At 44.2% G+C, this 13,042-nt stretch overlaps 1 pseudogene across 1 annotated transcript in view; it reads right to left on the bottom strand.

Annotated features, from left to right (window-relative positions):
- Window positions 1–9,253, bottom strand: part of LOC311114926 (raftlin-2-like) — a 25,842-nt pseudogene extending 16,589 nt beyond the window's left edge. Inside the window, exon 1 of the transcript in view lies at window positions 9,115–9,253. The product of the transcript in view is annotated as a raftlin-2-like (transcript). The remainder of the gene's footprint in view (window positions 1–9,114) is intronic.
- Between the last annotated feature and the right edge of the window lie 3,789 nt (window positions 9,254–13,042).

Below are 13,042 nucleotides of genomic sequence, written 5' to 3' on the forward strand. Positions count from 1 at the left end.
GTTTATTTACATTTACTTTGTTTACAAACACTGTATTGCCTCAAAACATGCTTAAAACTATAATTTTGATATCACGGAGGGCCAGAGATTATTAGAGAAACCTGTGATAATCTGAAATACCCAAAAGGGCCACTAGATGTCTTGTGATAGATTACATAACATCTTTGAAAGATGCCAAAATTCTGGTAGTTTACTGGTAAACTTAGAACATTTCCAGTAATACACCATCCCATTGCAACTCTGTTAGCAGATCATTACATTACATTAGCTAAACATTACAATCAGGGCCCCGCGAGTTCACTGGAAACTCAATTTAGCCGAGCAGAGCAGAATTGATTCTTCACAATGTGTTAAACCATATCACTACAGCAGCCAGGTTTGGATTGTACCACTGCCCTTGTAGTCTCCTCCAAATTTAATATAAATTCTCTATAATCTGAGATAATCCAGCATTTTCTAGAGTCTGGTTCCAGTCAGATTAACACAGAGAGAGAAGAGAAGAGAAGAGATTATAGTGGATTGTGGTTGCGTTTAATTTGTTCTGGAATAACACCCGCATATGGTCCAGGTCAGGCGGAATTTAATTTGCCACAGACAGACAAATACCAAGAACCTAGCCTTGTTCCAGGTCTGTTTCTGCCGTCTTGCCATCTCCTATGGTCATTGGCATAAGAATGACTATATGAGTTGGCAAGACAGCACAACTAGATCTGGGACCAGGCTACTAAGAACAGGAGGCTGATGAGAATCCAGGCCTAGCAGTCAATCGAGGTAAACAACCTTGGAAAGAGAAGAGTCATAATATTTTAGGATAGCGGGGTGGGTGGATACACTTATCCCTCATCCCTAAATCCTTTCATCTTTCAATCTATCCTCCTATCCAACTAATATCCTCTAGGGCTGGGACGACACCAGTATCTCGATGCTCGTTAGTATCGTGTCAAGGAAACAAAACACGAAGCGATATTAACTTCTTTAGGAAAACAGCCCTAATGTTGGAAACAAACATAATTATGTTGTCACCCAGAGTCACATTTATTTATTTTCCAAGCTATAGCACACAATATTTTACATACAGCAGGTTTTTAAAGGACCAAAGAGTTAGATCTGCTTCGTGTTTTCATTTTTGCCTTGGAAAAAATATTGCGATACTGGTATCGTCCCAGCCCTAATATCCTCCCATCCAGCTTGAATTATTAATCTCTCTAGCCACCTCTGTCCAACCACAAATCCCATCTCTCAACCTGTCACCCGCTGCCTGTGAATTTATCCATCCAGCCATCCATCCATCAATCCAGCCCTTTAACATCCCTCCATCACCTCCCTCCATCCCCCACTCAGCCCAGTAGAGCCCATATGGATCAACAGTGTGAGGCCCACTCTGCCCCCCTCTTCACGGGCTGCCGTCCAGCCTCTTTCCTGGGTCCAGCTGAGCTCTCCAGCCCTCCCTTCCTCCCTCGATCCACACTGACTGTACTGCGAGCTAAACTAATCAGCATGTGAGGCTTTAGCCATTAGCCACTTTGATGTGATGGCCCTGGCCTCTGCTTCCGCCACAGGCAGGAGTAATGGTGCTTTAAAAGGAGGCCAAGCTACTGGGCTGGGGGTGGGGGTGTGCATGTGAGCGAAGGTGCAGCCAGAGAAGGGCTTGGGAGAGAGGTTGTGTGTGTGTCCCAGAAATGTTTATTCGTTTCAAGGAGAACTGAGGGAGAGAAGAGGGAACATGTAGTGGGTTCTAACTAGTCCCCAATCATCAGGCAGGTCCAATGTTGATGCTAACACTAATGTTAATACTGAAGCTAAATCCCACTAGTTTGGCCTAAATCAGAGAACAACAATGAAACGGATCCAAGATGGATGATTAAGGACGTTAGTTCTAATCTTTATTAATCTGTCTGTTTTGTTCTGCCTCACACTGAAACATCTGGCTCAGAGGCTCTGTAGGAGAAAACATGGTAGACAGCAGTCAGCCTAGCCACCTATCCAGTGGAATGCCCTGGTACTGGGGGTCATGGGAGTCACAGCAAGCACCAAATGCCAATCAAATGTGGCTAAGCTCTTCTCATAAAGAATTAAGACAAGTAATGCTTTGATACTGTGTGGCACAGACAGGCACCCAATGCAGCAGTACCTAGAGGCATTAAAAGGAGTAGGTACTGTCTGGCTGCACCTTTTAACTCTTAAGCATCATGTTGAATTATAAGATTAATATTGTTTTCATTTCCAGCCTCTTCTTGGAGTGTGCCTGCTACTCAACCGTCAGTGTTTGGGTCTCTATACAGGCCTATACAGCAGCTGACTGTGCAGTCAGAGGTATTCTGGAGATGTGCCATTTGCTTTGCCTCTGAGGCATCTGCAGGCCAGGCACTCCTCACTCAGGAATGGAGCTCAGTCACGTTTAGGATTATGTATGCTCCAAAACAGACCCTCAGGCTGTCTATATATCTACAGTATATACAGTATTTAGGGTTGAACTTGACAACATGTACCACAGTCTTAATATGTACACAGTAGTACATATCATTTGATATTTACAATAAGCAGTACATTATTTCAATAATGTCTATGAGGCCATGTTTTTTTGTTTTTTTCTTAACCAGGATTTCTGTTGGTATGGAAGTCACAACAACCAGCCTATACAGACAGGGACTCCTAAATCCAGTTGAACAGGATTTGGCTAGTGTGGAGGAAACCAATGACTTTCTGCTTATCTCCCAAAGAAACTAAGGTCACTAAACTGTTAAGGCAGTTTACGCATGAACGCACACACTTATTGAGAATATACGAAAATTGATTTAGGCTATGTCCAGATAAGGGCTGTGCTGTAGAATAAGAGTGACTGTATCAACTGTATTAACTAGTGGGCTTTAATCCAAACCCCTGAGCAGGGTGCCATGCCACTTTCTACTGTGCCCATTATTCTGCCAGCCCAAACCCTATAACCCATGTAGACATATCTAATCACATCATCATATCTAAAGCTCATACAGTGGCTTGCGAAAGTATTCACCCCCCTTGGCATTTTTCCTATTTTGTTGCCTTACAACCTGGAATTAAAATGGATTTTTGCCCATTCTTCAAGGCAAAACTTCTCCAGCTCCTTCTAGTTGGATGGGTTCCGCTGGTGTACGCAGTCTTTAAGTTATACCACAGATTCTCAATTGGATTGAGCTCTGGGCTTTGACTAGGCCATTCCAAGACATCTAAATGTGTCCCCTTAAACCACTCAAGTGTTGCTTTAGCAGTATGCTTAGGGTCATTGTCCTGCTGGAAGGTGAACCTCCGTCCCAGTGTCAAATCTCTGGAAGACTGAAACAGGTTTCCCTCAAGAATTTCCCTGTATTTATGGAAGGTGTTCTCGGGGTGATGAGAGGTGTTGGGTTTGCGCCAGACATAGCGTTTTCCTTGATGGCCAAAAAGCTCAATTTTAGTCTCATTTGACCAGAGTACCTTCTTCCATATGTTTGGGGAGTCTCCCACATGCCTTTTGGCGAACACCAAATGTGTTTGCTTATTTTTTTCTTTAAGCAATGGCTTTTTTCTGGCTACTCTTCCGTAAACCCCAGCTCTGTGGAGTGTACGGCTTAAAGTGGCCCTATGGACATATACTCCAATCTCCGCTGTAGAGCTTTGCAGCTCCTTCAGGGTTATCTTTGGTCTCTTTGTTGCCTCTCTGATTAATGCCCTCCTTGCCTGGGCCGTGAGTTTTGGTGGGCGGCCCTCTCTTGGCAGGTTTTTGTGGTGCCATATTTTTTCAGTTTTTTAATAATGGATTTAATGGTGCTCCGTGGGATGTTCAGTTTCTGATATTTTTTTATAACCCAACCCTGACCTGTACTTCTCCACAACTTTGTCCCTGACCTGTTTGGAGAGCTCCTTGGTCTGCATGGTGCCATTTGCTTGGTGGTGCCCCTTGCTTAGTGGTGTTGCAGACTCTGGGGCTTTTCAGAACAGGTGTATATATACTGAGATCATGTGACAGATCATGTGACACTCAGATTGCACACAGGTGGACTTTATCCAAGATGGCATAGCATGCTGGACTGTTTCTTTATACAGTACCCATCCTGTTGATCTGTTTAGCCTCAGCTCAAACTTTCGTCGCCATTACCAGCTGTTGTCTTAGCTCTCTCGAATAACACCTGTGACTGCTTTATGCCTATCTCCCATGTCAATATGCCTTGCCTATTGCTGTTTCGGTTAGTTCTAGCTGTACTTTTTCAATGTAGAGCCCCCAGTCCTGCTCAACCTGTCTCAGATAGATCCTTTGTCCCACCCCCCACACACGCGGAGACTGGCTCAATTGGTGCCTCCAGTGATGCTATCTCTTTCATCTTTACCCAACGCTTAGGTTTACCTCCACTGTACTCATATCCTTCCATATCCTTGTCTGTACATAATGCCCTGAATCTATTCTACAATGCCCGGAAATCGGCCCCTTTTTTTCTCTGTACCCAACGCACTAGAAGACCAGTTCTTAAAGCCTTTAGCCGTATCCTTATTCTACTCCTCCTCTGTTCCTCTGGTGATGTAGAGGATAAACCAGGCCCTGTAGCCCCCAGTATCACTCCTGCTCCCCAGGCGCTATCATTTGTTGACTTCTGTAATCGCAAAAGCCTTGGTTTCTTGCATGTTAACATCAGAAGCCTCCTCCCTAAGTTTGAGTTATTCACTGCGTTAGCACACTCAGCCAACCCTGATGTTCTAGCAGTGTCTGAATCCTGGCTTAGGAAGGCCACCAAAGATTCTGAAATGTCCATTCCCAACTACAACATTTTCCGTCTAGATAGAACTGCCAAAGGGGGCGGAGTTGCAATCTACTGTAGAGATAGCCTGCAGAGCTCTATCATACTATCCAGGTCTGTGCCCAAACAGTTTGAGCTTCTACTTCTAAAAAGCCACCTTTCCAGAAATAAGTCTCTCACTGTTGCCGCTTGCTACAGACCCCCCTCAGCCCCCAGCTATGCCCTGAACACCATATGTGAATTGATTGCCCCCCCATCTATCCTCAGAGTTCGTATTGCTTGGTGACCTAAACTGGGATATGCTTGACACCCCGGCCGTCCTACAATCTAAACTAGATGCCCTCAATCTCACATAAATTATCAAGGAACCTACCACGTACAACCCCTAATCCGTTAACATGGGCACCCTCATAGATATCATCCTGACTAATTTACCCTCTAAATACACCTCCGCTGTCTTCAAACCAGGATCTCAGCGATCACTGCCTCATTGTCTGCGTCCGTAATGGGTCTGCGGTCAAACAACCACCTCTCATCACTGTCAAACGCTCCCTAAAACACTTCAGCAAGCAGGCCTTTCTAATTGACCTGGCCCGGGTATCCTGGATGGATATTGACCTCATTCCGTCAGTAGAGGATGCCTGGTTGTTCTTTAAAAGTGCTTTCCTCTCCATCTTAAATAAGCATGCCCCATTCAAAAAATTCAGAACTAAGAACAGATATAGCCCCTGGTTCACCCCAGACTTGACTGCCCTTGACCAGCACAAAAACATCCTGTGGCGTACGGCATTAGCATCGAACAGCCCCCGCGATATGCAACTTTTCAGGGAAGTCAGGAACCAATATACACAATCAGTTAGGAAAGCAAAGGCTAACTTTTTCAAACAGAAATGTGCATCCTGTAGCACTAACTCCAAAAGGTTTTGGGACACTGTAAAGTCCATGGAGAATAAGAGCACCTCCTCCCAGCTGCCCACTGCACTGAGGCTAGGAAACACTGTCACTACTGATAAATCTACGATAATCGAAAATTTCAACAAGCATTTTGCTACGGCTGGCCATGCTTTCCACCTGGCTACCCCTACCCCGGCCACCAGCTCTGCACCCTCCGCTGCAACTTGCCCATGCCCCCCCGTTCTGAAAGAGCTGCAAAATCTGGACCCCTACAAATCAGCTGGGCTAGACAATCTGGACCCTTTCGTTCTAAAATTAGCCACCGAAATTGTCGCAACCCCTATCACCAGCCTGTTCAATCTCTCTTTCGTATCGTCTGAGATCCCCAGAGATTGGAAAGCTGCTGCGGTCATCCCCCTCTTCAAAGGGGGTGACATTCTAGATCCAAACTGTTACAGACCTATATCCATCCTGCCCTGCCTTTCGAAAGTATTTGAAAGCCAAGTTAACAAACAGATCACAGACCATTTAGAATCCCACCGTACCTTCTCCGCTATGCAATCTGGTTTCCGAGCTGGTCATGGGTGTACCTCAGCCACGCTCAAGGTCCTAAACGATATAATAACCGCGATCGATAAAAGACAGTACTGTGCAGCCATCTTCATTGACCTGGCCAAGGCTTTTGACTCTGTCAATCACCGCATTCTTATTGGCAGACTAAATAGCCTTGGTTTCTCAAATGACTGCCTCACCTGGTTCACCAACTACTTCTCAGATAGAGTTTAATGTTTCAAATCGGAGGGCCTGTTGTCTGGACCTCTGGCAGTCTCTATGGGGGTGCCACAGGGTTAAATTCTCGGGCCGACTCTATTCTCTGTGTATATCAATGATGTCGCTCTTGCTGCTGGTGACTCTCAGATCCACCTCTATGCAGACAACACCATTTTGTATACATCTGGCCCTTCATTGGACACTGTGTTAACAAACCTCCAAACGAGCTTCAATGCCATACAACACTCCTTCCATGGCCTCCAACTGCTCTTAAACGCTAGTAAAACTAAATGCATGCTCTTCAATCGAACGCTGCTTGCACCCGCCTGCCCGACTAGAATCACTACTCTCGGCGGCTCTGACGTAGAATATGTGGACAACTACAAATACCTAGGTGTCTGGTTAGACTGTAAACTCTCCTTCCAGACTCACATTAAGCATCTCCAATCCAAAGTTAAATCTAGAATCGGCTTCATATTTCGCAACAAAGCCTCCTTCACTCATGCTGCTAAACATGCCCTCGTAAAACGGACTATCCTACCGATCCTTGACTTCGGCGATGTCATTTACAAAATAGCTTTCAACACTCTACTCAGCAAATTGGATGTAGTCTATCACAGTGCCATCCGTTTTGTCACCAAAGCCCCATATACCACCCACCATTGTGACCTGTATGCTCTCGTTGGGTGGCCCTCACTACATATTCGTCGCCAAACCCACTGGCTCCAGGTCATCTATAAATCCCTTCTAGGCAAATCCCTGCCTTATCTTAGCTCATTGGTCACCATAGCAACACCCACACGTAGTATGCGTTTGAGCAGGTATATCTCACTGGTCATCCCCAAAGCCAACACCTCCTTTGGTCGCCATTCCTTCCAGTTCTCTGCTGCAAATGACTGGAACGAACTGCAAAAATCTCTGAAGCTGGAGACACTTATCTCCCTCACTATCTTTAAGCATCAGTTCTCAGAGCAGCTTACCGATCACTGCACCTGTACACAGCCCATCTGTAATTAGCCCACCCAACTACCTCATCCCCATATTGTTATTTACATTGTTATTTATTTTGATCATTTGCACCCCAGTATCTCTATTTGCACATCATCTTCTGCACATCTATCACTCCAGTGTTAATACTAAATTATAATTGTAATTATTTTGCACTATGGCCTATTTATTGCCTTACCTCCATAACTTACTACATTTGCATACACTGTATATAGATTTTCTATTGTGTTATTGACTGTACGTTTTGTTTATTCCATATGTAACTCTGTGTTGTTGTTGTTTTTTTCCACACTGCTTTGCTTTATCTTGGCCAGGTCGCAGTTGTAAATGAGAACTTGTTCTCAACTGGCTTACCTGGTTAAATAAAGGTTAAATAAAAATTTAAAAAAAAAACATTTAACTAATTATGTGACTTCTGAAGGTAATTGGTTGCACCAGGGGCTTCATAGCAAAGGGGGTGAATACATATGCACGCACCACCTTTCTGTTATTCATCTTTTAGAATTTTTTGAAACAAGTTATTTTTTTCATTTCACTTCACCAATATTGACTATTTTGTGTATGTCCATTACATGAAATCCAAATAAAAATCAATTTAAATTACAGGTTGTAATGCAACAAAATAGGAAAAACGCCAAGGGGGATGAATACTTTTGCAAGGCACTGTAGGCCTAACCATAAGGACAGAGGCTCCACAGTGAGAGTGATAGTGGTGACTCACACCAGGGAGCCTCTGTCTACAGAGTCAAATACATTGCAATTATTTTTTAGGGAATGGGGTTGAACATGGTTATATGGGTTCAACACCATTATTTGGGTTCTACCAGCTACTTACTAAACTAACAACACTCCATCCAAAGTGACACAAACCACTGTTTACATGGTTGTCTTCCATCTAAACAAATTGTAGCATTATTTCCCTTCCAAATAGGTCATTGGTACAACATCAGCCAGCCCCAAGCTACTCATGTTGTAGAGATGACCCTAAAACACTGCATTCTGACAAAGGATGCTGTGGCACTTTCAGATGATTATAAATCATATTCTAATGTGGTGGCAGGTGTCTGTGAGATTAGGACAGAAGGTAAGATATTTTTCATTCCACATGGATGCACTCACGCACACACACGGGAAGAGAGGGGGTAAAGAAAAAAGAAAAACCTTCCCGACCTATTTCTCTGGATGATAAAATGACAGCACTGTTGCTAGGAGAGAGGACGGTAGCCACTGCATTGGATACACACGTGTAGTGTTCCAATTAAGATCAGCCAAAAGAAAGACCATTGTAGCCTATTTGAAAAGCAAATCTGCAATTTGTAAGCCACTGTTCAAAAACCAAAAGCCATACATAGTCAAAATAGTGACAAGCTTTAAAAGCACCTAACCCAGGTTATTTCAGAGGAAAATAGTAATTAATGTTTTTCTTTCATTCATTCAGTTAGTATAGCCTAGTCAAGGTAATTTGTACATGTAGGAAGGGGTAAAGTGACTATGCATAGATAATAAACAGCGAGTAGCAGCAGTGTAAATAGTCCGGGTGGCCATTTGATTAATTGTTAAGCAGTCTTATGGCTTGGGGGTAACGTAGTAGCTGTTAATATAGTTAGCATAGCCTAGTGAATGTCTAAAGAAACATTTTTTAGAATAGATCCTAAGTATTATGCTTCATCTATAAAGGTGAGACCCAAATGCATACCTTCCAAACTGAAGTCCAGTAGCACATACTCGTAAACGGTGTCGGTTTTGATCTCTACTTGTGGTCTCTTCAGAGTGGAGTAGATCTTCCCGGGGCTGCTGTCCTCAGGGTCTTCCAGTTTCCTCAATCCGCAGCCCATATTGCCGTGGTGGGATATCCAGCTCAAACTGCCCGGGCACGGTGACGGGAAGAGCCCGCTCCGCTATACAGAGTTTTGCTCTTGCTATGAAGTTAACGGGATTGCTCCATCCCCGGAGACGCTATTAATCAGTTGGAGTGCCGCCGGATAATCACTGTTATGAAACAAAAAATTGAGCTATTGTACAGTGAGAAGATAATTTGTCTGTAAAAAATTATTTTGCAACGCACCGTGCGCCTGGAGCTTGCAGCACTCGTTCCCTCTTGAAAAAAACTCACGGAAAAAGTTACTTTTGACAACTCCACCACGGCGCGAGCGGCTACTTTGTTGCAAACGTCGATGAATTGTCAACAAATCCACTTTTGGTTTTATTTTCACCGATCAAATGATATCGCTTGTAGTTTCTCACTAGCACCAAATCGTCTAAACGAGAGTGGTTTCACTAAAGCCGAATAAAACGTCTGTGAGTGATTTAGAAAAGCCAAAGCAGCTTGCAGGAGAGAGAAAAAATGGGAGGACCGAAGGAGAGGAGGTGATTTGGGCAGCAACAACATCCACTAATGTCTAGCTGAGGAAGTTGTAGCCTAGCTCTATTTTTATGATATTCTGTCACACTTCATGTTGTTTAGGTCATAGATACTATAACATTGTTCTACCTCTATAGTTTAGGTTTGTGCTGTTTGTTTAGTGCAAAAAAAGACTGCTAGCCTACTGCAGGGCAGGGTAACCTTTTCAGGTTATTTGGAGTTGTTTATGTAATTAGACCATACTTTTGTATGAATTTACAACCCCAGTAGATCATATTGAGGGCATTGGTATAATTCAAAGCCACTGGAGACTGCTATATTCTCTGTAAAGTTCAATGAGTTACTATAAGTCATTGGTGTTACAAAGTGAATGACAGGATGTGTGACCAAGGCGTGTACCACTCCACCTGCTCAAAGGTTTATGGAGCAGATAGTTTCATTCACCTGTCATTTCCATTACAACACTTTCTCTAAGTCAGTGACGGAAGTCCAAGGTCCATCTCTATAGTTATGGCCTGCCCATAACTTATATCTGCCTAACTATCTGAGACACATGCATGTTGACATGTGCACAGTCAATCTATTGACCCATCTTTTCACTACATGAATGAATTGGAGGTCCATTATGACTTCACTGAAACGTTCTATGACAGAGAGGTTATTCAGAGTGGTGGGCATATTGTCCATTGTCCATCTCAATTGAAGCTGTTTTGCCATTAGATATAGATTTATATTTGATTGATCAATTCTATTATATCCCTATCCCCAGACAAGGGAACTAGTGGCAATTAGTAATATACATTTGAACCAAATGGACTGAAATTAAGTCTATTGTGTGTGTCTGTGTGTGTTATTGCTCTCTCTTTCTCTCTCTCTCTCTCTCTCTCTCTCTCACACACACACCCACACTGCCACATAACCCATTTTGCAATCAACAAACTTTCAACTTTAATGTGATCACCAGATAATGTAGAACAGAATTAGAGCCTTGTGAATCTTGTGTTTGTGACCCAGAACCCTGTGTCTCCACAGGTTGTCCCTGAGGGGGGTTATGGATTGGCCAGGATGGAAATGTCACCACGGCCCAACGGCCCACCCCCTGTCCCAGGCTACCAGTGAGGGGTAATGGTACCCAGGTGGTGGAGAGTGTCAGGGTGAGTTTGTGGGTGGGCGTGTGTGTGTCATCTGACCCGCTCTCCTGTGTTTGTCCACTTTTTGGATGGCACCTCCGAGGGGTGACTTCAGCCCCCTTTTGCCCCCTCCTGTCCTGTAACTCTGACCCCTGTCACTCAGTGCCTGCCTGCCCCAACACCCCCCATATCCCCTGCCTGCCCCAACACCCCCCATGTCCCCTGCCTGCCCCAACACCCCCCATGTCCCCTGCCTTCCCCAACACCCCCCATATATCCCCTTCCTGCCCCAACACCTCCAATAGCCCCTGCCTGCCCCAACACCCCCCATATCCCCTGCTTGCCCCCCCAGTCTGTTTCCGCTGTGGACCATTAAAAACACAGACATAAACAGCAGACCGCCTCTCAAACACTCCCATTACCCCTTTCATTAGTGATAAATAGACACACCTCCACGCCCACACAGACAAACAGACACTGGAAATTAAGAACATAAAATACTGTTTGTCTCATTCTATCTTTTACTCATTCTCCTCCACTCTTACAAACTCCCACAGAGACACAATTAAGAATACATCATGCAGTCCATGCATGATGGTAGCCTACCCTACATTCTAAGAATTAGTCAGACACGTGTTGACTCCATGTCTCACACACAGACGAGCACACATGCGTGTGCATGAGGGGACACCATACAGTGGCTTGCGAAAGTATTCACCCCCCTTGGCATTTTTCCTATTTTGTTGCCTTACAACCTGTAATTATAATGGATTTTTGGGGGGTTTGTATCATTTGATTTACACAACATGCCTACCACTTTGAAGATGCAAAATATTTTTTGGTCTGAAACAAACAAGCAATAAGACAAAGAAAAACAGAAAACTTGAGCAAGTCAATACTTTGTAGAGCCACCTTTTGCAGCAATTACAGCTGCAAGTCTCTTAGGGTATGTCTCTATAAGCTTGGCACATCTAGCCACTGGGATTTTTGACCATTCTTCAAGGCAAAACTGCTCCAGCTCCTTCTAGTTGGATGGGTTCCGCTGATTAAGTCATACCACAGATTCTCAATTGGATTGAGGTCTGGGCTTTGACTAGGCCATTCCAAGACATTTAAATGTTTCCCCTTAAACCACTCAAGTGTTGCTTTAGCAGTATGCTTAGGGTCCTGCTGGAAGGTGAACCTCCGTCCCAGTCTCATATCTTTGGAAGACTGAAACAGGTTTCCCTCAAGAATTTCCCTGTATTTAGCGCCATCCATCATTCCTTCAATTCTGACCAGTTTCCCAGTCCCTGCCGATGAACATCCCAACAGCATGATGCTGCCACCACCATGCTTCACTGTGGGGTGGTGTTCTCGGGGTGATGAGAGGTGTTGGGTTTGCGCCAGACATAGCGTTTTCCTTGATGGCCAAAAAGCTCAATTTTAGTCTCATCTGACCAGAGTACCTTCTTCCATATGTTTGGGGAGTCTCCCACATGCTTTTTGGCGAACACCAAACGTGTTTGCTTATTTTCTTCTTTAAGCAATGGCTTTTTTCTGGGCACTCTTCTGTAAACCCCAGCTCTGTGGAGTGTACGGCTTAAAGTGGCCCTATGGACATATACTCCAATCTCCGCTGTAGAGCTTTGCAGCTCCTTCAGGGTTATCTTTGGTCTCTTTGTTGCCTCTCTGATTAATGCACTCCTTGCCTGGGCCGTGAGTTTTGGTGGGCGGCCCTCTCTTGGCAGGTTTGTTGTGGTGCCATATTTTTTCCATTTTTAAATAATGGATTTAATGGTGCTCCGTGGGATGTTCAGTTTCTGATATTTTTATATAATCCAACCCTGACCTGTACTTCTCCACAACTTTGTCCCTGACCTGTTTGGAGAGCTCCTTGGTCTTCATGGTGCCATTTGCTTGGTGGTGCCCCTTGCTTAGTGGTGTTGCAGACTCTGGGGCTTTTCAGAACAGGTGTATATATACTGAGATAATGTGACAGATCATGTGATACTTAGATTGCACACATGTGGACTTTATTTAACAAATTATGTGACTTCTGATGGTAATTGGTTGCACCAGATCTTATTTTTGGGCTTCAAAGCAAAGGGGGTGAATACATATGCACGCACCACTTTTCCGTTATTAATTTT

The sequence above is a fragment of the Coregonus lavaretus genome, assembly GCF_964263955.1.
Source record: "Coregonus lavaretus genome assembly, contig: HAP1_SCAFFOLD_992, whole genome shotgun sequence".
Lineage (NCBI taxonomy): Eukaryota > Metazoa > Chordata > Actinopteri > Salmoniformes > Salmonidae > Coregonus > Coregonus lavaretus.